Genomic DNA, 25,512 nt, shown 5'->3' on the forward strand with positions numbered 1-25,512 from the left:
GCAGGGATAAGGGGCAGGGACAAGGGACAGGGAAAGGGGCAGGGATAAGGGACAGAGATAATGGACGGGGAAAGGAGTAAGGACAGAGACAGGGATGTGGGCAGGGACGGGGGCAGAGACAGGAATGGGGATAAAGGACAGGGACAGTGATACGGACAGGGACGGGAAAAGGGGCAGGAACAGGGATGGGAGCAGAGACAGGGATAGGGATAGAGACAGGGATGGGGCAGGGATAGGGACAGGGGTAGGGACGGGCAGAGACAGGGACAGGGATAAGGGACAGGGACAATGACACGGACAGAGACAGGGAAAGGGACAAGGAAAGGGACAGGGAAAGGAGTAGGGACAGGGACAGGGATGAGGGCAGGGACGGGGGCAGAGACAGGTATAGGGATAGAGACAGGGATGGGGCAGGGATAAGGGTCAGGGACAGGAAAAGGGGCAGGGACAGGGACAGTGACAGGGATGAGGCAGGGATAGGGGCAGGGACAGGGATAGGGGCAGGGACAGGGGCAGGGTTGCTGCTGAAATGATGCCATAAAATCCAGATGAACTTTCCCACATCAGCCCCTATTATTATTGCTGCTTTAACTGAAGGGATGGGACCACAGTCAGGCTAAAAACGATTTATTGCTCAGACAAACATCAGTCTCAGAGGCTGTGAGGTTTAAGAGAGCAAGCAGTGGCCATAGCTCAAAATAGTCACAAGTTCCTTGTTACAAGACAATATAGAACTTTCTAATCCAATGGACTGCCGCAAAGTTTATTTTGCTTTTCTGACCTATCACCTTTACTTATTCTACTGCACTGAGGATACATTTATCTAATGGGCTACTGTCACACCTATGCATAAATGCTTCTATTATAATTTCTAAACTCTTCGTTTATTCCATGCAGCCACACTCCTACATTATAAACCTCACACCATTTTACCAATGCAGTTTTTCACTTACTTAAGGCATATTCTTTCTTACACCTATAGAAACATAAGTTTATTATTTTTCCTGCTTAATGTCTGTGTACTTTATTTTTACATCAATCCAAGCTTCTTCCAAGGCTGCAGATCAAATCCTTCAGTATCTGTGGAAGTTTCTGTTTTTCCATTTCCCACAAGACCCCAGCTGAAACAGCCTGAGAGCTCCACATCAGGTGCAGGAGGCTGAAAGCAGCACACCAGGCTGAGCCTTTCCTCTTATTAAGAGATTTTGTGTAATTAAATGCCCATAAAAGACAAACTGAAATGGGTTAGGGTTGGAAAAGCCCCAAGGCAAAACCTCTGGGTGCTCTTTCAGGGTCCCATTCCATGGATTTGGGACAGAGAAAGGGACAGGGACAGGGCTGGTGCTGAGATGATGCCACAAAATGCAGATGAGCTCCCCCACATCAGCCCCCAGCTGAAACAGCTGAGAGCTCCACATCAGGTGCAGGAGGCTGAGCTTTTCCTCTTGTTAAGAGATTTCATGTAATTAAGTGTTCATAAAACCCTGCCTGAAGTGGCTGTGGGACAGGGAACATTTGCACTGAGCCTTGGGCTGCAGGGCTGCTCTCTCCTGCTGCTTTTCCTCTGGAAAATTCCCAAGGCAGAACCTCTGGGTCCCCTGTCAGGGCTCCATCCCCTGGGTTTGGGGCAGGGATAGGGGCAGGGTTGGTGCTGAAATGATGCCACAAAGTCCAGGTGATCTCTCCCACATCAGCCCCCAGCTGAAACCCAGCCTGAGAGCTCCACATCAGGTGCAGGAGGCTGAGCCTTTCCTCTTATCAAGAGGTTTTGTTTAATTAAGTATCCATAAAACACAGTCTGAAGTGGGTTAGGGTTGGAAAAGCCCCAGGGCAAAACCTCAGGGTGCTCTCTGAGGGCCCCATCCCTGGGTTTGGGGCAGGGACAGGGCTGGCGCTGAAATGATGCCACAAAATCCAGATGAGCTCCCCCACATCAGCCCCAGCTGAAACAGCCTGAGAGCTCCACATCAGGTGCAGGAGGCTGAGCCTTTCCTCTTATTAAGAGATTTTGTGTAATTAATTCTCCATAAAACACAGCCTGAAGTGGCTGTGGGACAAAGGGAGCTTTGCAGCGAGCTTTGGGCTGCTCTCTCCTGCTGCTTTTCCTCTGGAAAAGGCAAGATTTTTTTTTTTTTCCTCTTACAAAGCCCAGCCAAAAAGGAAAAAAAAAAAATCAACAAGAGAAAAGTGCTAAGAAGTTAAATAGGGACAGCAGCAGCCCACCAGTGGCTGCACTATTTCTTGCAACGTGTTATTTTCTTGTCTGATTTGTCAGAGAGTTTCCTGTTCAATGCAGAAACATCAAATTTGAGTCTGGTTTCTGCCTCCCTTCCCAGGAGAGACAATGGGGAAACATCCAGCAGAGCCTCCACCAACCCTCACAGCCCCACTTCCCTCCACAGAAAAATTTCTTTAACATCAGGAAGAACCAGCCCCATCCTTACAGAGATGATGGGAATAAAATAAAAGACATAAAAACGTTCAGGTTTCCCCGAAGGTTGGCAAGAGCCAGAGCAGGACTCAGGGATTCCCCCAGGGCAGCACAATTGTCTTGTTCTCACTTGTAAAAGTTCAAAAGGACACCAAAAATTAGATCCCTTTTCTGCCTGTGCTGACAGGAAACCATCGGAGCACAGATGACCAACTCTGGGAAAGTTCACCCCAGGAAATGAAGTCAGGACTTTCAGCATTTCACTTTTCCCATCGAAACAGCCACAGCAAATATTTAATGGTGTTTCTTTGGGGAGTTTTCCGCTCAGAGCAGAGCAGCATCTCTGGAACCGGGGCCAGGCAGGGCTGGGATGGAGCAGGACAGCAGCAATGTCTGAGGAGGAAGGTTTTTAAATCCCAAATCCTCTGGGACAGGGATTATCCAGTAAAAGCTCAAACACACGAGCAGCACACAAAGGAATTTGCAAACAGACTGGAGTGGATTGGTACCGTTCCCATGGCCACCACAGACTCAGACCCCGAATTTTGCCCAAGGTTCAAGGGAGATTTTTCTATAATTTTCTATAAATATGCATTTTTCCCACTCTAACACCGCCCTCTGCTGCAAGCCGGGCTCGATGCTCAGAACAGATTCCCGAGCGTTGCCCGTGGCAACGCAGTTGTTGAAGGCGATAAAAATTCTGATGTCTCGGTGGTTTTGAAAATGCCAGAGCATCAAAATGCAAATGATGCAGCCTCCTGCAAAGGGCATCTGAGGTAAGGGATATGTTTAGCTCCGGGAGGAGCAGAATGGTGAGAACTGAGCACAGTTCCCTGTGACACCTCGGGCATCTGCTGTGTTGTCACCTCCTGCCCACTCCTGCAACACTTGGGAGCTCATTTCTTCCAGAACCTGGGCAAACTCAGCCCAAACCGATATTTTTAATTCCTCTTTTCCCTGGAGCTGCTGCTGCTCCTGCTCAGGAAAAGGCTGTTTAGAATCAGATGTAATTGCCCCAACCTGGCAAGGGAGAAGGGAAGCTGAGCCAGCTGCTGGAATTTACATTTACCCCTCGCCACTCTCTCCTCCAGGCTGGAGCTGCTCAGGCTTGGCCCAAGAATTTCACAACCAGCTGCAAAAAATTCCTCCTGCCCACAGCAAAAATCCTGATTTCACCCTGCCAGCCTGGGGCTCCCAGAGAGCTCTGCCCACGCTTGAGCACAGGGAAGCACTTTTATTGGGAACAGCCATTCCCAAACCCTGATGAATGCAGGAACATTGCAGTGAGAATTTAACTTGCCATTCCCTGGGTAGACCTGGTGTCCCTGGGGTGGCCTCTCCATCTCATGGAATTGTGCTTTTCAAATTTCTGAGGGAAATCATTGATTTCTCTTTGTCTGGTTTGCCTCAAAATGGATTTAAAAGAAAACACCTGAGCTGGGCTAGCATTAGGAATGTTGTGTTTTATTAGGGATGAGATAAACACAGAGTGAGCTTCACGAAGAGTGGGAGCAGGCTCTAGATTCCCATTTTTCTGTTGATCTCCCAAAAATGAGTTCTAATGAACTCTGGAGCTGCTGCTGTGCTCTCCCCCAGGGATTCCAGGAGTGCTGGATAAATCCAGATCCTTCTCTGGGATGGGGAATTTGGGGGAACCTCAGCAGCAGCTCTTTCCCTGCCAAGCTGTGGCTGCAGAAATGAAGCAGAGCCCTCCCAGCCAGAGAGCAGAGTCAATAAATTCACAGCAAATCAAAAATTCTCCCCTAGGAAAGGAACTAAGGAACATTTCAGCTCCAGGGTATCCAGACACAACAGATCCAGAGATTAAAAGTCATCACAGCAGGCAGGGATTGAAATGTCACCAGAGTAAAGTGGCCTGGTCAGGAAAATATTCCACATTTTCTTTCTGGAATATTCCACAAGTTTCTGTTGTTCCCATTTCCTGGCAAGGTCTAGAATTCCTCAGAGACTGGAATTCAGCTCAGAGTTCTGCTGCCCCATGGCAGAGCAACACTCAATATCCAGGACTAGCCATCCCACAGAAATATTGGAAAATCAGGAATCAGCCAGATCAAGTCTGAAATTCCCTCTGAAATGACCCTTTTGAGAAAAGAGCCAAGTGGTCTTTAAAATTAACAGATTGTTTTGTGAAAGTCTGATTTTGGTTTATATCCCAACAGGAAAAACCAAAGCCCAGCGCTTGGGCAACATTTAATCCTTGGAATTTATCCCTCAGCAGGGCTGGGGGCAAATACCTTTGTGTGTTAAAGGAGGAGAACAATTTTGCAAAGATAAAAATTCAGTCATTTATCATTTAAGCTTCCCAGCGCCCTGGAACAAAGCAGGTTCCAGCCAGGTTCTGGAATCCCACAGAGGAGGATGGGATAGAGGGGAAAACCAGGAGGAGCCACAGATGTCACCTGGTTTGACTTTACAAGAGATGAGCTGGGGCTGTGTTTAATCAGACTCGAGTACAAAGCAAAGATCAAGAACAATGGAAAGTGCCTCTGATCTGATTACAGGGCACGGGAAAGAGGGAGTTTTGGGACAAAGCTCAGTGGGAAAAGGAAATTTCTTTTTAGCAGCAATTTTTGGTTATGTGAGAGGCCGTTATCATTTCTTCTCATGACAGGGATTTGGGATGGGGCGGCATCAGAAGGAGGACATGAGTATGGGGAAGGGTCTGGAGGAGAAGGTGAGCGAGGAGAGGCTGAGGGTGCTTGGAATGTTCAGCTGGAGCAGAGGAGGCTGAGGAGAGACTCATCAGAGTCACAGTCACATCTTTTTATGAGGGTGTTCTGGATTGAAAACAAAATCAGTGAGAGACTCCAAGTCAGAAATACAATTTATTAGGAAAAGTGAAAAAGAAAACACAATGCATGCAATAATCACTGACAGAGTAAGAATACAACCTGACACCCTGTTGGTCAGGGTGTTAGTAGCAGTCCAAAGTGGAATGGCTGCAGTCCTCCTGGAAATCCATTGGAAAAGCCTGAGTCTGGTGTCCCAAAACCCCAGATTATATCCAGGTAGGAATGCCTGGCTCCTCCCTCTGGGCAGAGCATCTCCCAGTGGATGTTACAGCTCTTATCAGTCACCAGTGACATTCAACAGCCGTTATCAGCCTCCTGAGGGAGGATTGGTTGTGGAAGAGATAAGGAAACACTGCCCAATTAACAGCAGATAATTCCACACAGATGGGAAATGAATTCATCTTGCCTTTCAGTCCGGGACAGAGGGGAAGAGCAGGAGCTGGGCCAGGGCAGGGCAGGCTGGAGCTCAGGGAAAGGTTCTTCCCCCAGAGGTGCTGGCACTGCCCAGGCTGCCCAGGGAATGGGCATGGCCCCGAGGCTGCCAGAGCCCCAGGGATGCCCAGGGTGGGGCTGGTGGGGTCTGGGCAGGGCCAGGGTGGGACTGGATGATCCTGTGGGTCCCTCTCAGCTCCGCTTTCTCTGTGATTCTGTGACCTTGCCAATGTCAGTTATAGAATCCCAGAATGGTGTGGGTGCAAAGGGACCTTAGAGCCCACCCAGTGCCACCCCTGCCATGGCAAGGACACCTTCCACTCTCCCAAGGTGCTCCAAGCCCCATCCAGCCTGGATTTGAGCACTTTCAGGGATTTTCTCTCATCAAAGGGGGCAAAAATGGCCAAAGCTGCACAGCAGAGAAAACGCCCAGCTCTGGCTGAGCCCAGCCCAACCCGGAGTTTGTCTGAGCAGCTGAGCAGATGAACCGCCACTCCTGGGGACAGACACGGCCCAGCAGCCGCGATGTCCCCACTGCTGGGGGGACCCCCCACCCACGGGGACCACCCCAGCAGGGTGGAGATGCCAATGTCACACCCATCCCTCTCACACCATGGACATCAACTGTACAGCCCAGCTCGCGGAATCCTGGAACCATGGAACCACTGAATCATGGAATCCTGGAACCACGGAACCACAGAATCATGGAATCATGGAACCATGGAATCACAGAATCATGGAATCCTGGAACCACGGAACCACAGAATCATGGAATCCTGGAATCATGGAACCATGGAATCACAGAATCATGGAATCCTGGAACCATGGAACCACTGAATCATGGAATCCTGGAATTATGGAACCACTGAATCATGGAATCCTGGAATCATGGAACCACCAAATCATGGAATCCTGGAACCACGTAACCACAGAATCATGGAATCCTGGAATCATGGAACCATGGAATCACAGAATCATGGAATCCTGGAACCACGGAATCACAGAATCATGGAGTCCTGGAACCATGGAACCACTGAATCATGGAATCCTGGAACCATGGAACCACTGAATCATGGAATCCTGGCATCATGGAACCATTGACTCACAGAATCATGGAATCCTGGAATCCTGGAACCACGGAACCACAGAATCATGGAATCCTGGAATCATTGAATCACAGAATCATGGAATCCTGTAATCCAGGAACCATGGAATAATGGAATCCTAGAATTATGAAATCATGGAACCATTCAGGTTGGAAAAGACCTCTGCAGTCACCAATTCCAGCTGTCCTTCTATCACAAAGCCACCTGCCATGTCCCTAAATTCATCCTGCTGTATCCATGGAGACTCTTTTCTCCAGGACCTTCCTCAGGCCAGGCCCGGGAACCTTCAGCAGCTGCTTGAGGTTCACATTTAACTTTGCACATGGATATTCAAAATTTGCTCCTCTGCTTTTGGCAAAAAAAAATGTCTTTGACCTATTTTGGGGTCAAACAAGCCAAAAAGGACGACAAGGAAGGAGAGGAAACACCACAGCAGAGTCCAGCACCCCAGGAAGGGCCCAGCTGATTTCCTACATGTGGGAATCCCAAACCTAAACAGGGAGAGGAATCCCATCCTCACAGCCAGTCAGAATCCTCTCTGATACGGGAATTCCCAGGATCGAGGTTTCAACAATTCCATGACTGTTCCATTTTCACAGCAGTTTTAACAAGCAGGGGGCAAGAAAATGCAATTAAAAAGTGTCAATGAATAATTGAAGTCACATCTTAGGACAGACATGAGTCAAAAAAGGTAAAAGTCTCAGTCTTGATTAACTTTGAGTGTTTCATACACAAATAACTTCTCTTTTTTTCTTGTGATATTTGCATTTGAGGGAATATCCAGAGTTAATTGCCTGGACAGCGTTCTGCAAGATTTAAACATTAAAAACTAAAATTAAAAGAGATCAATTAATAGTCCAAGACAGATAATTAGAAGTATTTAACATTCCATCAGCTGTCAAAGAGTCTTTAACACAACAGGAAACAGAATGGTTCAGTTTTGTTTATACCGTTCAAAAACTTCCCTCTTATTTTCTTTTTCTTTTCACAAGACTTAAAATCTGAATCAGAGTCAAGTTTGTGTTTTCTTCCCCTTGGACCCTCATGAAAAGCATCTGCACCACAATCTAAATATAAAATTTCCTTTTCCCCCTGCTTTTGAGGAAGAGAAGGGGTTTGGCAAAACAAACATCATTTAAAGCTGTGCTGCACCTCCTCCTGCCTTGTTTATCAGAGCACTTCTCAGGGCGAAATTCTGTTTATTAGATGTTCCCCCCAAAGGAACGATTCCAACACATTCTTTCCTCATGGAGGTGAAATCCTGGCTGTGCTTCGCCCTCTAGGAGATTCCCTTCTCACTCCACATCATTTTTTTTACAGGCATTTTTGTAGAAATAATCTCACTAAATTCCAGTGTTTAGTCTGGGACAAGGAAAAAATATTTTCCTCCCCAGCCCCTCTCCCTTAACATAAAGCGTTTTCTCTTGCAATAACCAACGTATTTTGGGTAAGGGAGAGACAGAACATATTTGGGCTGGAATTTTATCTTCAACTCCCTATTTAAATTGGCCCCAAAAAATGCCTCGAAGTCCAAACAAGTTTTTAAAAAAACGGGGGGGGGGGTGGGGGAGGGGGGTGCCCTGATAGCTGCCTGAGCCTCCAGCACAGCGAGGTTTCGAATTCTTGTGGTCTGAAAGCTGTTCAAAGATGAAGATTACAAATGGGTTTTACGATGTGAGGTTGCCCCATAAATTTGTGGTGGCTCTGCAAGTGCTCCAGGAGCTTCTGGAGACTGAATGGGAACAGAAGAGTGAGAAATTCCCTGTTTATTGTCAGGAAGTGGATGCAGGGATAGCTCAGCATCAGTGAAACAGCTGTTGGGGGATGGGATAAGCAGAGGGTCCTTTTCCAGTAGAACAGACTGGAATGGTTTCTGTTGGGAGGGATCCTAAATCCCACCCAGTGCCACCCCAGGGACCCCTCCCACTGTCCCTGGAACTCCAGCCCCAATGTCCAGCCTGGTCTTGGGCACTGCCAGGGATCCAGGGCAGCCACAGCTGCTCTGGGAATTCCAGCCCAGCCCCTGCCCACCCTGCCAGGGAACAATTCCCAATTCCCAATCTCCCACCCAGCCCTGCCCTCTGGCAGTGGGAGCCATTCCCTGGGTCCTGTCCCTCCATCCTTGTCCCCAGTCCCTCTCCAGCTCTCCTGGAGCCCCTCCAGGCCCTGCAGGGGCTCTGAGCTCTCCCTGGAGCTTCTCCTCTCCAGGGAGCACCCCCAGCTCTCCAGCCTGGCTCCAGAGGGGCTCCAGCCCTGCAGCAGCTCCGTGGATCCCTCTGGGCTCTCTCCAGCAGCTCCACATCCTTTGGATGTTGGAGCCCATTTCTGCAGGTGGAAAATCACCCAAGCAGAGCAAATATCCTCAGGTGAAGGAATCAGGCATCACTTTGGGGACATCACTTGTAACAGTGGCCCCAAAAAATTCCCTGCTGTAAAAATCCTTATCAAAAATAATGAAAACCGAAGGAAAGCTGCTGGGTTCTACAGAGACATTGGAATTTTATGGACAGGGATGGGAAAACACTTCTGGAAGCAGCTGGGGCAGGAGTCACCAGGTCAGGGTTGCCTCATTCTTGTGCTCAGCACTGCAGATGAAATAGGATTTTGCTCTGGGCTGCAGCCAGATTTCATCAGTTTGTGTTTGGGGTTTTGCACAACTTGAGCTCACTCTGCTCCGAGGGCTGTGCCAATATTCCCAGGAGCAGCCTTTGCCAGGTTTATGGGATCCACAGAACCTCACAAAGGTTTATGGAGCTGCTGGCAGGGATAAGATCTGCTCAGCAGCACACAGGGCAAAAACGCAGACCCATTAACGGGGCAGAAATGTGTGACAGCACTGAAACACCAATGGGCCCAGCAGGGAGAGGCTCCCCCTGCCCCGGTGGGTGTGGAGCAAATCCCTGGAGGAAGGGGGCAACCCCCTATGGCAGGGATGTGCCCAGCAGTGCCCGGCACAACTGGGGTGTCGTGGCACCCCTGTCCTGGTGCAGGGCTCTGCCCTGGGCTGTCCTGGCACCCCTGGGTGTCCTGGCTCTCTTGTTCCCATGCAGAGCTCTGCTCTGGGCTCTGCAGGGGATTTGGGGCTGGCTGCAGTGAGGATAATCTCACCCATGGGAATATTTGAGGATAACCCCATTCCTCTCTCCCATGGGAATGTTGGGAGGTTTGTGCTCTCCTGCTCCCTGAGGAAAGCTCCCTCCAGGGCTGAACACACCAAAATCCTTGAGGGAAAGAGCTCTGGGGCCTGGATGCAGGGAAAACAGGGAAATTCCAATCTGCTGGGAATTTTTTCTCCCCCATCTGTGAGTTTAGCAGCCCCTGGCCAGGCTGGTGCAGCCCCTTTGTGGCAGGAGCTGTGGAGACAGCAGTGAGGAAATCACCCAGAAAATCATGGAATATCCCCAAGGATCATCAATCCCAGCTCCTGGCCCTGCCCAGACACCCCAACAATCCTGCCCTGTCCCTGGGAGTGTTGTCTGCAGCTCTGGCAGCCCTGGGGCCGTGCCCATTCCCTGGGAGCTGTTCCAGTGCCCAGCACCCAAATCCAGCTCATTCTCACCTCCTGCACTTTCCCTGGCCCTGCCTGACTCCAGCCCAGGGATTCTCCACTTTAAATCACATCCCAAGTGTGGAAATTCCCTGTGGCTCTTTCCATGAGAGTTCTCAGCCCTCTCCGGTTTCAGCTGCTGTAAAAATCCCAGAGCAGCTCATCTGTGCTCACATGTCCATACATCTGGCTGAGGTGGGAAAGCACATAGATTTTAGGAAACTTTATAAATTATACCACTTAATATTCAGTTTTATAATGCCATTAATTGATTTTATCAGATAATAATTTCTGAAATATTAGTCCAGCTTCAAAATGGTTCAGGTTCCTCATTTCCACCCAAACAGGGCCCCACTTATCCCAGAACTCTACAAAGGGACAAAATCCTGGCTGAGCGCTCCAGCTTCATTTCACTTTCCTTCTTTTCACTTCTGCAGACAAAAATCTTCTGCAGGTTCATTTCTGCAGCCAAATCCATCCTCACCATTGTCCCAAAATCCCAGGAAACAGCCAACAAGCAACAAACCCCATTCCGTGTTGGGGAAATCAGGAATGGCCCAGGATGTGGGACTGGGGATGGAAGCTCCCCAGAGAGCGAGATTGCAGCCAAAGCTGCCCCGGAGCCCAGGGCAGCTCTGCCCACACAAATCCTCAGGAACTGCACTGATCGTCCTGTGCCCGTGGGAGCCTCAGGCTGTGCTTCCTCCTCCTGGAGATGAGAACACCTAATCCTTGCGTTGGGAAAGGTTGGTGCTGGTACATTCAGATCCCACAAATCCTGGCTGCTGGGCAACTCCAGGGTGGAGATGGGTGGGACCAACTTTTCACCTGGAATTCTCCTGTCTCCCACCATGCCAGAGTGCCCATGCAGAGCCCCTGGAATGCAGCCCTGGGAATGCTCCATTCCCACTGCCACTGCTGCACGGAAATCTCTTCAGCTCTCAGGATGAACGGATGTCTTTATTTTCCAAGAACAGATATTTTTATTATTCCTTGGAACAGGGGAGGCTGAGCAAGGCACATACCCAGGATCTGCTGCACTTTGGATCTCATCCTGCAGTGAATTCACCTTGCATCCATCCATAGATCCATCCATTCATGGATCCATCATCCATCCCTGATCATCCATCCATCCATGGGTCCATTCTTCCCCCAACCCCTCTACATCCATCATCCATCCATCCATCCATCCATCCATCATCCATCCATCATCCATCCATCCATTCATCCATCCATCATCCATCCATCATTCATCCATCCATCCATCCATCCATCCATCCATCATCCATCCATCCATCCATCCATCCATCCATCCATCATCCATCCATCCATCCATCCATCCATCCATCCATCCATCCATCATCCATCCATCCATCCATCATCCATCCATCCATCATCCATCCATCCATCCATCCATCCATCCATCCATCCATCCATCATCCATCCATCATCCATCCATCATCCATCATCCATCCATCCATCCATCCATCATCCATTCATCATCCATCCATCATCCATCCATCATCCATCATCCATCCATCCATCCATCTATCCATCCATCCATCCATCCATCCATCCATCCATCCATCATTCTGGGGACAGATTCTCCTCTAATTCCTGACCCAGAGGATGCCGAGGCCTTGGCACGGGTGTCCCAAAGAAGATTTGGATGCTCCTGAATCCCTGGAAGTGTCCAAGGCCAGGTTGGAGCACCCTGGGATGGTGCGAGGTGTCCCTGGGGATTGGACTCAGATGAGCTTTTAAGCCCCTTCCAACCCAAACCATTCCAAAATTCTGTGATTTTAGTTCAAGTTCCATTAATTTTCCCACCTAAATTCACATTTATTAAAAATATATGTTTTGTTATGCATTTCCCTTTTTTGGAAAAAGAAATAGTGCCCTAAAAATATTGAGGGTTTATTTTATTATGCAAAATTTTGATTTTTATTTAATTTTCACATCTATGAATGACACAGGGACCAAAATGTGTTTGCTCCTAAAGCGCTCCTGTCAAAGCCGTAGTGCTGGAATTATTATTTAGTGACTATTTCAGTTGACAGCAGATCAGATATGGTGAGAAGTGATGTCATGTGCGTCATTTATGTGTTTGCTGCTATTCCAGGAGAGCAATGAGAAGTCAGACTGAAAAAAAAAGTAAATTAAAAAAAAATTTAAAAAAACCCCACCAAAATACAAATACAAATACAAATAAAAATACAAATAAAAATAAAAATAAAAATAACAATAAATAAAAATAAAAAAATTAAAATTAAACCTAAAAATAGAAATAAAAATAAAATAAAATAAAATAAAATTAAATTAAATTAAATTAAATTAAATTAAATTATAAACCATAATAGTTTTTTTTCATAAATTAAAATTGCCATTCCCCAAAGATCTGAACATCTCAAAACTGCAGAACCACCAGGGGGGCTGATCTCTGCCATTCCAGCAGCCCAGATCAAGAACAGGGATTCCAAACCAAAACCACAACAATACTCCATGACCCTAAAAGCCTCCTTGCCCCAAGAACACAACCCCAGAGCACAGGGAGGACGCTGAGGATGCAAATCCCAAATATATGGGGAGAAAAAGTGGAGGAAATGGGGCTGGTTTTGTGACTCCCTCCCTGGATCTGCACAAAATTGATTTGTGGGTGCCTCACAAATTTGCAAAGAGTTGCAAGTGTTGTGTTGGCGAACAATGGCCCCGTTTCCCAAGGCCCCACTATTATTTTAAATCATAAATAAAAATAGCGGCGTTTCCTCACGCTGGAGAGCCCGAAAACTGCATCTGGGGAAGGATGAAATCCTCTTCTGCAGCCCTACAATGATGATTCACAGGGCTCTTTCCACCCTCCGTGACAGAAAATGGGAATCTGAGCAGTTTTTTTCATTTAAAAGGTCTCATTAAGCCCAAACCCAAGCTGCTCTGCCCCATCACGGCCCTAACACGTCAATCCTAATAGACCCTCCCCACTGTGGGGTGCCTTTGGAGGACATCAAAAGGATCCTACTGCTTTCCATCCTTCTATTTTCCCAGGAACATCATTCCAAGGCCAGGGTTTAGCAGGAATTAAGGCTGAGCTCGCATTCCTTTATCTGCTGGGGACACTCCAAGATGTGCTAATGTCCCACTGAAGTGGCAGCGCTGACACTGAGGAAAATCAAGGATTTCTTGGCTCATTGCTGCTGCAGGATCATCTCCATCGGTCCCCATCCTCTGTCCTTAATTAAAAGTTTCTTTCCTTTAATAGATGCTGCATCAGTGGGGCGTGCTGGGCTGGATTTTGATTTCGGGGTCATTTGGTTGGTTAACGGCCCTTTGGAGATCTCTGATGTGGCTTTTCCTGCGTATGCAGCCCATAACAATTCATCAAGGGTGCGCTGACACCAATTTATCTGGGACAGGGCTGGTGGCATCCCCACGGCCAGAACTGCAAAGCTCTGCCCGGTACAGCTTCACCTAAACGCTGCTGCTCTGCACGGAATTCCAAACGGGAATTCTGTTAGGAAGCGGGGCTGGATTTATTTAAGAAAACAGGTGATTACAGAGGATTATCAGCAAATGAGGGGCTGTGAGAGGGGACATTGAGGGGACATTGAGGGGTCTTCATGTGTCCCTGCGTGCAGAGAGATCAGAGAGGGGCCAGGCTCTGCTCTGGGGCCCAGCAATGGCTCCAGAGGCACGAGCAGCAGCTGAGCCCAGGAATTCCCCCTGGAGATGAGGAAAAACTTCCTTGGGCAGTGCCTGAGCCCTGGACAGAGCCCAGAAAGGGCTTTTAGGGGTTTTTGTTAGGTTTTTGTTGTTGTTTTGGGTTTTTTTGTTTGGTTTGGATTTCTTTTTTAATGTTGGGGGGTTTTGTTTCTTTGTGGTTTCTTTTGGGGGGGTTGGGGGGGGTTCTTGTTTTGTATTTCTTGTTGTTGTTTGGTTGGTTGGTTTTTTGGGGGCTTTTTTGGGGTTGTTTTGGTTTTTTGGTTTTTGGTTTTTGGTTTTTGGTTTAGTTTTTGTTTGGTTTTGGTTTTTGTTAAAAAGGAGTCTCCTCCCTGGGACATTCCAGAGCCACAGGGACACCCTGCTGCACCCTGAGCTCTGGGATGGCCCTGCTGGAGCAGGGAGTGGCACCAGGGATCCCACGGGATCCTCCCAGCCTCACCCATTCCATGATGAATAACTGAGGAGGGAGCAGCAGATTCTCACTGTAATGAGCCTCTGTCTGTGCAAAGACCCGTTTGGTGAAAAACCCGTTGGGGAAAAGATGGCCTGGAAAGCAAAACTGGGAATTCTTGGCTTTGTTTTGCCCCTGTCTCAACACCACTGAACGGTTTTAAAGGAGTGAGTGCTGAGTGGTGCTTTTGGTCCAGACAACAGCAAATACAATCCCTGTCTTCAGCAGCAAAGCTTCTGCACGTTTCTCCAGTTGGAAATATTTTGTTTTCCCCTTTCCTGGCCTGTCTCCCCACAGCATGGGACAAATGGAATTCCCATTTGTCATCAGTGCCATTCTTGGCTTCAGAATCTCTAAGGTTTCAAGCCGAGGATGAGAAACTTGGTGGTTTGGGGGGTTTGGATGTGAAAACCAGGGGGGATTTTCACTCTGTCCTGCAGCGTTCCAGCTCTCCTGAGCAGGATTTATATTGGAATTAAGCCACCAAATTCCAGGGTAACTCTTTTTTTTTTGCTTTTATTTTTATTTTTCTGGTTGTTCCTGCTGCCCACCAGATCCTGCAGGATAAAAGTTGAAGACAGCAATGCCTGAGAGCAAACCCAGGGTAATTATACAGCAACTCAGCCCTCACACCACTTGTAAACTTCATGATCTGGTACTTTTATAATGTATTTATAACCCAGGGAAAATGCCTGACTAGAGAGAAAAACCCAGCAATTCCACACTGGGCAATTATGGGAATGAGGGAAATGAGAGATTTCCAAGAAATGCTTCCTGTTTTCCTCCTGCGGAGATTTCACTGGGGGAGCTCCATGTCTTGCCCTCCCTTTGTCAGCTCCATGGAAAGAAAAAGTAATTTATTGACAAGACGGTATAAAATAGGAGCTGATGGAGCCTGATTCAAACACCCCACTTGGAATTCAGCACCTTGCCCATTTTCCTATGGAATTTCTCCTTTCCAAGACTCCTAAGACATCATTACCGTCCTTGTTTATGGTAAATTTGGGAGAAAACTGCCAAAGGGGTTCCTCTGCAAAGCAGATTCAAGTGGCCCCACCCCCAGCTGGTTCAGGAAAATATTTCCTTGGAGAGAAGTGGAAAAAAACTGTTTAATTAACAGGCAGAGCATCCACCAGCACAAGAAATGAACAATATTAAACAATAAAACCTCTCCCTGTTCTGAAGAGATGACAAACTCAGAAAGTCCCTCCCCGGGCTGCAGCTCAGCTCACTCAGTCCCTTATCAGTCCCTTATCAGTCTCTTATCAGTCCCTGTGGTGCTGGAAACGCCATGGCCCAGGGCGGACCCAGTGGGCCACAGCTGGAGCTGCTGGTGTTCAGTCCAGAGCAGGTTTGAACAGTTCCAAGAAAAAGAAAAACCACAGTCCAGGGAACTTCTCTGCCTCAGTGACCTAAAACTAACTAAAAACAAAGGAGAGCTCTGTCTGTCTGTGCTGCAGACAACACAGGAGCAGGAGTAGTGGAGAAGGAGGGAGTGCAGTGCCTGAAAACAAACTTCATGCTTCTTCCTCCCCCTCTTCGCTCTCAGAACCAGTCTTAAAGGTGCAAAACTTATTTCTGGGCTAAAGAGACTATCCTAGGTTTCAAGATGTGGCTGGGTGTGTGCTCTGTCCCATCTGTCAGAGCTGGGGCAGGGCTCGGCTGCTCTTGGGGCACTTTTCTTTCTCTCTCCCACAGCCAATCCTCCCTCCAGGAGATCTCTGCTGTCCATGGCCACTGAGTGTCCCTGCATGGCTGAGAAAATTCCATCATCCATGGGGAGATGCTGCGCCCAGGGGAGGAGCCAAGCATTCCTACCTGGATCCAATCTGACCTGGGAACAGCACAGCAGCCTCTGCCCCCTGCATTCCCAGAGGAGCAGCTTCCTTCCCCCTGCATTCCCAGAGGAGCAGCTTCCTTCCCCTGCATTCCCAGAGGAGCAGCTTCCTTCCCCTGCATTCCCAGAGGAGCAGCTTCCTTCCCCTGCATTCCCAGAGGAGCAGCTTCCTTCCCCTGCATTCCCAGAGGAGCAGCTTTATCCCACTGCATTCCCAGAGGAGCAGCTTCCTTCCCCCTGCATTCCCAGAGGAGCAGCTTCCTTCCCCTGCATTCCCAGAGGAGCAGCTTCCTTCCCCCTGCATTCCCAGAGGAGCAGCTTCCTTCCCCTGCATTCCCAGAGGAGCAGCTTCCTTCCCCTGCATTCCCAGAGGAGCAGCTTTATCCCACTGCATTCCCAGAGGAGCAGCTTCCTTCCCCCTGCATTCCCAGAGGAGCAGCTTCCTTCCCCTGCATTCCCAGAGGAGCAGCTTCCTTCCCCCTGCATTCCCAGAGGAGCAGCTTCCTTCCCCCTGCATTCCCAGAGGAGCAGCTTCCTTCCCCCTGCATTCCCAGAGGAGCAGCTTCCTTCCCCTGCATTCCCAGAGGAGCCCAGGCCCATCTCCCCCAGCCCTGGAGCTCCAAGGAAAACTCCCCCCTTGTGCAGATCCTGCTCCAGCAGAAGCACAGCTGGCACTGCAGGAGGGCTGAGCCCCCCTGGGATGGGGCTGAGCCACTCCCTGACCCACAGGGGACAGGGCTGCTCGGACCCTGGCACGGCTTTGGTTGTACCATTGCATTGGTATTTTTAATTTTCCTAGTAAAGAACTGTTATTCCTGTTCTCATATCTTTGCCTGAGAGCCCCTTAATTCCAAAATTACAATAATTCAGAGGGAGGGGGCTTCCATTTTCCATTTCAGGGGAGGCTCCTGCCTTCCTCAGCTGACACCTGGCTGTTCAAACCGAGACATGGACAAATGGGGATCCAAGCATCACAAAGTCTCCCCGGGACAATTACCCTGTTCCCTTGAAAGCCTGGCATTTGAAATCTGTGAGGGATTCAAGCAGGATATGGTTGAAGTTATCTTCCGGAAGCTGCTCAGGCTGTTTCTCATCCAAAGAAGCACTAATGAAGGGCTTGGTGATCATGCTAATTATTCCTAATTGCTCCCACCTCACAGATGGGATCTTAGAAGTGAGGAAGGAAAGAAGGGACAGATCCAAAGGGGCAGAGCCTGGGACACTCTTCTCAGAGGAGAAATCCCACACACAAGCAGGGATGATATTTTAAGGACTCCTGTGGTGTGAACGCAGATTTGTATCCAAGCAAATCCACATCCTGTGCTCACATCCCACTGCTGGCACTGCCTGGAGTCACTTCCAAGGTGGGATTTTCCTGTAGCCCAGGTAGGTGGGAGCTTGGATGTCAGCCGTGGAGGTTCTGGCTGTGATATCCACTCTTGATGAGGGGTTTGGGAAAGACTGAGAGAGTTTGGGATGTTCAGCCTGGAGAAGAGACGCTTTGGGACAAAATAATTGTGGTTTGCAGGGCCTGGAGGGGCTCCAGGAGAGCTGGAGAAGGACTGGGGACAAGGATGGAGGGACAGGACCCAGGGAATGGCTCCCACTGCCAGAGGGCAGGGCTGGGTGGGAGATTGGGAATTGGGAATTGTTCCCTGGCAGGGTGGGCAGGGGCTGGGCTGGAATTCCCAGAGCAGCTGTGGCTGCCCTGGATCCCTGGCAGTGCCCAAGGCCAGGCTGGACACCGGGAGCACCTGGGACAGTGGGAGGGGTCCCTGCCATGGGTGGCACTGGATGATCTCTTATGTCCCTTCCAACCAAAACCATTCCATGACTCTATAAAAACATCCAGCAATGAAATGAGGTGAGGTTGGAGATTTCTAAGCCTGGGATTAATTTCTCTGGCACATTTGGGCTCCAGCCACATTTGGGTCAAGGCTGCATCACCCCGGTCAGGGTCTGACCGTGACACTGGAGGGGAGGGCTCCTGTCCCAGGTTTAAAATCCACGCTGTGCCAGGCTGCTCTGCCTCTCTCAGGAAGCTGTGGGCACCTCTCAGGGTTTGTGTTCTGGTCTAGAGCTCTGGGCTGGAGCCTGCAGAGCTGCTGCTGTCAGGGTTTGGACCATCTGCCTCTTCCCAACTGGAGACACTTCCTGCTGCAGGAACCAGAGCCCAGCCTGGGCTGGTTTCAAGGTTTCCAGACACTTCTGCATTTCCATGGCAATGAAAGCCTTCCCTGTGCTCCTGAGCTCTGTCAGGTGTATCCTGTGTTGGTTCAGTCGTGACCCAGCGTGTGAGTGACACCAAAATCCTCAGAGTCAGCCTCCAAGAGGAGCATTCTGGAGCTCAAAGGGTGAGAGCCTGGCTGAGCCTGGCTGGAAAATGGGAAGGAGGATACCTGGCAACATTCCTGTCCAATTAAAGCTAATTTATTGTCCATTTTTCTCCTCGTTGCTGCTCTGTTATTAATTGTTAATGTAGCGGTGCAGTCACTGCTGTGAGAGGAAAGGCTGCTGGGAATGGCTGAGGGAAGGAAAATGGGAAGGAGGAATGAATGCGGAGAAGCTGGATCTGCAAAAACAGGGAGTGCTCATGTCTGGCTTGGCTCTGCAGGCACTGGCAGGAAATTCCTGCTCGTGGAACAAGAGGGCAAAAGGATGGCAAAGAAAATGAAATCTGTTGGGTCACCAAGTTCCTGAATTATAGGGTTGTGTCCATGTGAAATGCTGGCAGGGAAGGAGAAATCCTGGGAATGTGAATTTGCCAAACCCTGTTTAGGACCCATGCACGGTTTTCCCTATAAATAGAAACAATTCCCTGCTTCACAATGAAACCCAAAAATTTTTTGCCTTTGGGTAATTTCTGGTTGCTTTTCCATCCTCAGTCCGGTCACATCAACTCTCCAGGAATTTTTTAATAAAACCCAGCACTGAGTACATGGAATTAGAGTTGGAACTTCCAGGAGATGGATAGAATTGAACTAAGAGAGATGAAGGAAAAAGAAAAGATGGTGAATATTTGAACTGGAACTTTGAGATGCTTCTCCTCCAGTGGATTAGCCTCTGTTGCCTGTTTTCCAGAGGGATAAACTGTTAAAATCCCACTGGACTGGGAAGAGGAGTCCAGGTTCTTCCAGCGAGTGCTGCCTGTGTGCTCACACTCACGAGAGGGCTCCAGGCTGGGATTTCAGGGGAAGTGAAAGGAACTGAACTCATGATCTCCCTGCAGCTGAGAATTCCCACAGCTCCCAAAAACCTCCCAGGCCATGGAGCCCAAACCTTTGTAGGCTGGGGCTTGGCTGGGAAGGAAATGCCAATATCCAGAGCTGAAGCCCGACTGCAATCCCGTGTTTTTGTAATTCGGGCTCAGCTTACAGAGCCCTCAGAGCTCCCCTGGGATTCTGGAACCAGCCTGAGCTCAGTCCTGCAGCCCCAGCTCCTCTGGGATTCTGGAACCAGCCCCGGGCTCAGTCCTGCAGCCCCAGCTCCTCTGGGCTCCTGGAACCAGCCTGAGCTCAGTCCTGCAGCCCCAGCTCCAGCAGAGCTCCTGGAACCAGCCTGAGCTCAGTCCTGCAGCCCCAGCTCCTCTGGGCTCTGGAACCAGCCTGAGCTCAGTCCTGCAGCCCCAGCTCCAGCAGAGCTCCTGGAACCGGCCTGAGCTCAGTCCTGCAGCCCCAGCTCCTCTGGGATTCTGGAACCAGCCTGAGCTCAGTCCTGCAGCCCCAGCTCCTCTGGGCTCCTGGAACCAGCCTGAGCTCAGTCCTGCAGCCCCAGCTCCTCTGGGATTCTGGAACCAGCCTGAGCTCAGTCCTGCAGCCCCAGCTCCTCTGGGATTCTGGAACCAGCCTGAGCTCAGTCCTGCAGCCCCAGCTCCTTCAGGCTCCTGGAACCAGCCTGAGCTCAGTCCTGCAGCCCCAGCTCCTTCAGGCTCCTGGAACCAGCCTGAGCTCAGTCCTGCAGCCCCAGCTCCTTCAGGCTCCTGGAACCAGCCCTGAGCTCAGTCCTGCAGCCCCAGCTCCAGCAGAGCTCCTGGAACCAGCCCCGGGCTCAGTCCTGCAGCCCCAGCTCCTCTGGGCTCCTGGAACCAGCCTGAGCTCAGTCCTGCAGCCCCAGCTCCTCTGGGATTCTGGAACCAGCCTGAGCTCTGTCCTGCAGCCCCAGCTCCTCTGGGCTCTGGAACCAGCCTGAGCTCAGTCCTGCAGCCCCAGCTCCTCTGGGCTCTGGAACCAGCCTGAGCTCAGTCCTGCAGCCCCAGCTCCTCTGGGATTCTGGAACCAGCCCTGAGCTCAGTCCTGCAGCCCCAGCTCCTCTGGGATTCTGGAACCAGCCTGAGCTCAGTCCTGCAGCCCCAGCTCCTCTGGGATTCTGGAACCAGCCTGAGCTCAGTCCTGCAGCCCCAGCTCCTCTGGGATTCTGGAACCAGCCTGAGCTCAGTCCTGCAGCCCCAGCTCCTCTGGGCTCTGGAACCAGCCTGAGCTCAGTCCTGCAGCCCCAGCTCCTCTGGGATTCTGGAACCAGCCCTGAGCTCAGTCCTGCAGCCCCAGCTCCTCTGGGATTCTGGAACCAGCCTGAGCTCAGTCCTGCAGCCCCAGCTCCTCTGGGATTCTGGAACCAGCCTGAGCTCAGTCCTGCAGCCCCAGCTCCTCTGGGATTCTGGAACCAGCCTGAGCTCAGTCCTGCAGCCCCAGCTCCCTTAGGCTCCCACTGCAGCTCCAGAGTGAGGGAAAATCTTTGGGTGAAGGAGTGGAGGAGGTTCCAAACCCAACAGAGCTGGGCAAAGGCAGCCCTGCCAGGTCCATCACAAAACCTGGGGTTCCAAAGCCTCTCCTGAAATCCAAAATATTTTCTAATTCAGAAAAGAAGCATAATCCATCCAGAGCTGTGCTGCACACCAGAGCAGAGCCAGAGCTGCCCTGACAACATCTGGCCTCCTGCCACAGCCTCACAACACCACTGCTGAGGCTTGGAGAGGTGACTCTGGATGCGTTTTTATTTAGGGGCTGCCCCGGGCCATGCTGTACATTAAGGTTCCATTTACAGACATTTTACAGAGTGTTAATAAATTTACAAAGTGTTAATAAGCAGGGGGGAATTGTTTGTTGGTGTTTCTGATGGAATCCAACCAGGCCAAACCTCCCCATAAAGGATCTCCGGGGCTGTGCCCAGGTGAGCTCATCAACCACGGCCAAAGCAGACACATCTGTGAGGGGGCAGGACATCTTTGAGCCATTAACTCTTTATAACATTGAAAAATGGGGCTTAAATATAAAATTTCTCTACAATATCAGCAGCCTGGTGTTTGGAGATCAACGTTCTCCCACCCAGCAGAACAACAGGGGCTGTAGGAGTCACTGGGGAGCACTGGGATTTTGGAAGAAGGTGTCCAAGGAAGGGACTTAAATAAATAAACTTGAATAAATTACTTTATTTAGAGCATGGCCATATTGAGGGCAGTTTCCCACCCCATGGCCCTGTGCCACTGCCCAGGGCAGACAGTTCCAGCATCTCCCTGGTACCTCTACCATTATTCCAGTCCAAAATTCAAAAAACATCCGAAGAAATCAGAAGTTCATGTGTGACACACAAGGGGACAGGAAATGACAAGTGCTGTCCATGAAGGTGACCAAGGGGAGGTGACACTGGGGTTGCAGGACACCTTCTGTCCCTGGAACTGTGGTGGAAGGGACTTGAATAAATAAACTTGAATAAATGACTTTATTTAGGCCATAGCCACATTGAGGGCAGTTTCCCACCCCATGGCCCCATGTCACTGCCCAGGGCAAGCAGTTCCAGCATTTCCCTGGCACCTCTCCCATTATTCCAGTCCAAAATTCAAAAAACAGCCAAAGAAATCAGAGGTTCCTGTGTGACACTCCAAGGGTGCAGGAGGTGGCCAGGGGCAGGTGACACTGGGCTGCAGGACATGTCCTGCCACATGTCCCAGCAGTGTCCCCAGCTCAGGACAGGCGAGACCATCACAGCTCCAGGGAAATCAAGGCTGTCTCACAGGTCAGTAAATGACAGGAAACCCCTTTCCTGCCTTTCCTTCGCTCCCTGCTCCCAGGGAAATGAGTCTGTCCCTCTTCATTCCCACTCTGGATCCCAGAATCCCAGTGTTCCCAGGTTACAGCTGGGAATTCCTGCACAGGGAGAGAGATGAGGATGCTAGGAGGCAGAAAAAAAGGGGAACAGCCGCTCCAAGTTATCCAAGGCAGAGCTGTGCTGCTCCATCCTGCCATTCCCACAGCTCTGCTTTCCTGAAGTTCTTTTCCTATCAGATAATTCCATTTCCTTCTGACTCCACTCACATGGAACAGGAGCCCTTCCCTGGGAGAGGCTGCCCTTCCTTCCAGCTTTCCATGAAATGTGGTTTTCTAATTCTGTGCTCCATGCATCTGGGAAGAATTTGGGTTTTGAGGAATTTTGTCCAGTTTCTTTAACTCTGGGAGATGGATGGTCCTGACTGCCCAACAGAGGCTGACCCATGCCAGAGTCACGGAATGCTTTCCCATAAAAGCAAGGCACCCGATGGACTAGAATGATCCCGTTGGAATGGGACAGATTTGGGGTTAAATCCACCCTCCAGTGCTGGGAGGGGCTCTGTGGGAAGAGGATTTGCAACATTTTCCTGCGTGAAATCCTCATGGATCTGTGCAAGGTGACCAGGCAGAGTTTTTCCATGATGGATGGGGCCCTGGGAATTCTTCCGGAATTTCACAGCCAGGAGCTGAAGGTGTCTCAAGGATTCCTCTCCCACAGGGAGCACGAGCAGGAGGGACCTGCAGCAAACCCCACTGCTGGGAGAGGATGGAAAATATTTATCAGGTATCTCATTGTTTTTTCCTGAGACCAAGGCAATCTTATTCCCACCTAGGAATTCTCTCTCATTTAAAAATCCGCCCTGCCCAAGGTTCCTGAGGCCCCTGTCTGGCAGCTGAGAGTGTAATTAATGATTTAAACAGAGCACCGTGGTTAACGAGATTGAAGAACCAGAATTGGCAGGCTCAGGTCTCCAGCCCTGCCTTGAGAGCATCGATTTTACACAGGAGAGGAGCTGGGAGAGCAGCTCTTCTCCTGCTCCAAGAAAAGAGCTGGATTTCTGCCCCGGGAGCAAGAAGAGGGGTGGATTCTACCCCTAGGAGCAAGAAAAGGGTGGATTTCTGCCCCTGGGATCACAGAGACCAGCAGAGCCCTGGAAATCCAGAGACTGCACCTCTCTGAGGCCAGAGAGGGGTGGGAAGAGTTTTCCACCTGGAAAAAAAGGTGCAAATCTCCCCTGGAGACTGATGGAAAACCATCAGGGCTGGGAACATCTGCACTCCCAGCAGGGCAGTAACTGCATCATTCCTTGGGGTGAAATCCATGGAAACCAGGGGAAATTCCCTGGGATTTATGTGGGGCTTGGCTTGCTGCCCTCAGCCCTGCGTTTTGCTGGATTGCAGAACTTCCATAGTTTTTCCATGGGGAGGGAAGGAGGGAAGGAAGGAGGGAAGGAAGGAGGGAAGGAAGGAAGGAAGGGAGGAAGGAAGGGAGGGAGGAAGGAAGGGAGGAAGGAAGGAAGGAAGGAAGGAAGGAAGGAAGGAAGGAAGGAAGGAAGGAAGGAAGGAAGGAAGGAAGGAAGGAAGGAAGGAAGGAAGGAAGTTCCACAATTGAAAAAATGAACTTGAAAACACCACGTGCCCCTGGTGAGCCTGGTGAGCAGCTCCTCAGTGTGAATGAACTGAGGAATTCCAAATGCACGCATGGAAAAACAGTCCAAAGCCTCTTGTCAGCCTCCATGGCTTTTTAAGGCAATCCCTGGCTCACATGCTGTGCCTGTGCCTGTCCTGCTTTGGAGGGCTGGGGCTGTCACCCACCCCCTGCACAAGCAGGAATCTCCTCCAGGGCCTGAAGTGTTCTTGGTTATCCTGTCAGTTAACTGCATGGCTGTAACTCATTCCATGGCTGTGATTCCATGGCTGTAACAGCTCCATGGCTGTAACAGCTCCATGGCTGTAACTCCATGGCTGTAACTCATTCCATAGCTGTGATTCCATGGTTGTAACTCATTCCAGGGCTGTGATTCCATGGCTGTAACAGCTCCATGGCTGCAACTCCATGGCTGCAACTCCATGGCTGTAACTCCATGGCTGTAACTCATTCCATAGCTGTGATTCCATGGTTGTAACTCATTCCAGGGCTGTGATTCCATGGCTGTAACAGCTCCAGGGCTGTAACAGCTCCATGGCTGTAACTCCATGGCTGTAACTCATTCCATAGCTGTGATTCCATGGTTGTAACTCATTCCAGGGCTGTGATTCCATGGCTGTAACAACTGCATGGCAGTTATTCCATAAGTGCAATAATTCCATGGCTACAATAATTCCATGGCTGTAACAGCTCCATAGATGTAACCCATCCCATGGCTGTAACAATTGCATGGCTGTAAATCCATGGCTGCAACAATTCTTTGACTGTAACAATTCCTTGGCTACAACAATTCTATGGATGTAACAGATCCATGGCTGTAACTCAATCTGTGTCTGTAACAATTCCATGCCAGTTACTCATCCCATGGCTGTAACAATTCCTTGCCTGTAATAATTCCACTGCTGTAACAGCTCCACAGCTGTAACTCATTCCATGGCTGTAACAATTCCATGGTTGTAACAGCTCCATGGCTGTAACTCCATGTCTGTAACTCATTCCATGGCTGTAACTCCATGGCTGTTACAATTCCTTGGCTGTAACTAGCAGAACAAACCCTAATCCTAACCCTGACCCTGCTTCTGCTCCCTGCTTTGATCTCAGAACCAGTCCTAAAGGTGCAGACTTAATATCCAGCATAAACAGAACAGATGACTGGGGATACAAGCATCATAAGGTCACCCTAGGACATACAGCCTACACACCTACACCCTAGCCAATTCCTTGGCTGTAACAATTTCATGGCTGCAACAGCTCCATGGCTGTAACGACCCCATGGATGGAACTCATCCCATGGATGGAACTCATTCTATGGCTGTGACTCAGTGTTTTTAACTCATTCCATGACTGTAACCCCATGGCTGTAACTCACTTCACAGCTGTGACTCAATGTTTTTAATTCTTCCCATGGCTGTAACTCCATGGCTGTAACTCGTTCATGGTTGTAACTCATTCCATGGCTGTTATTCCAGGGCTGTAATTCCATGGCTGT

Source organism: Lonchura striata, chromosome 26 (genome assembly GCF_046129695.1).
Source record: "Lonchura striata isolate bLonStr1 chromosome 26, bLonStr1.mat, whole genome shotgun sequence".
In the NCBI taxonomy this organism is placed as follows: Eukaryota; Metazoa; Chordata; class Aves; order Passeriformes; family Estrildidae; genus Lonchura; species Lonchura striata.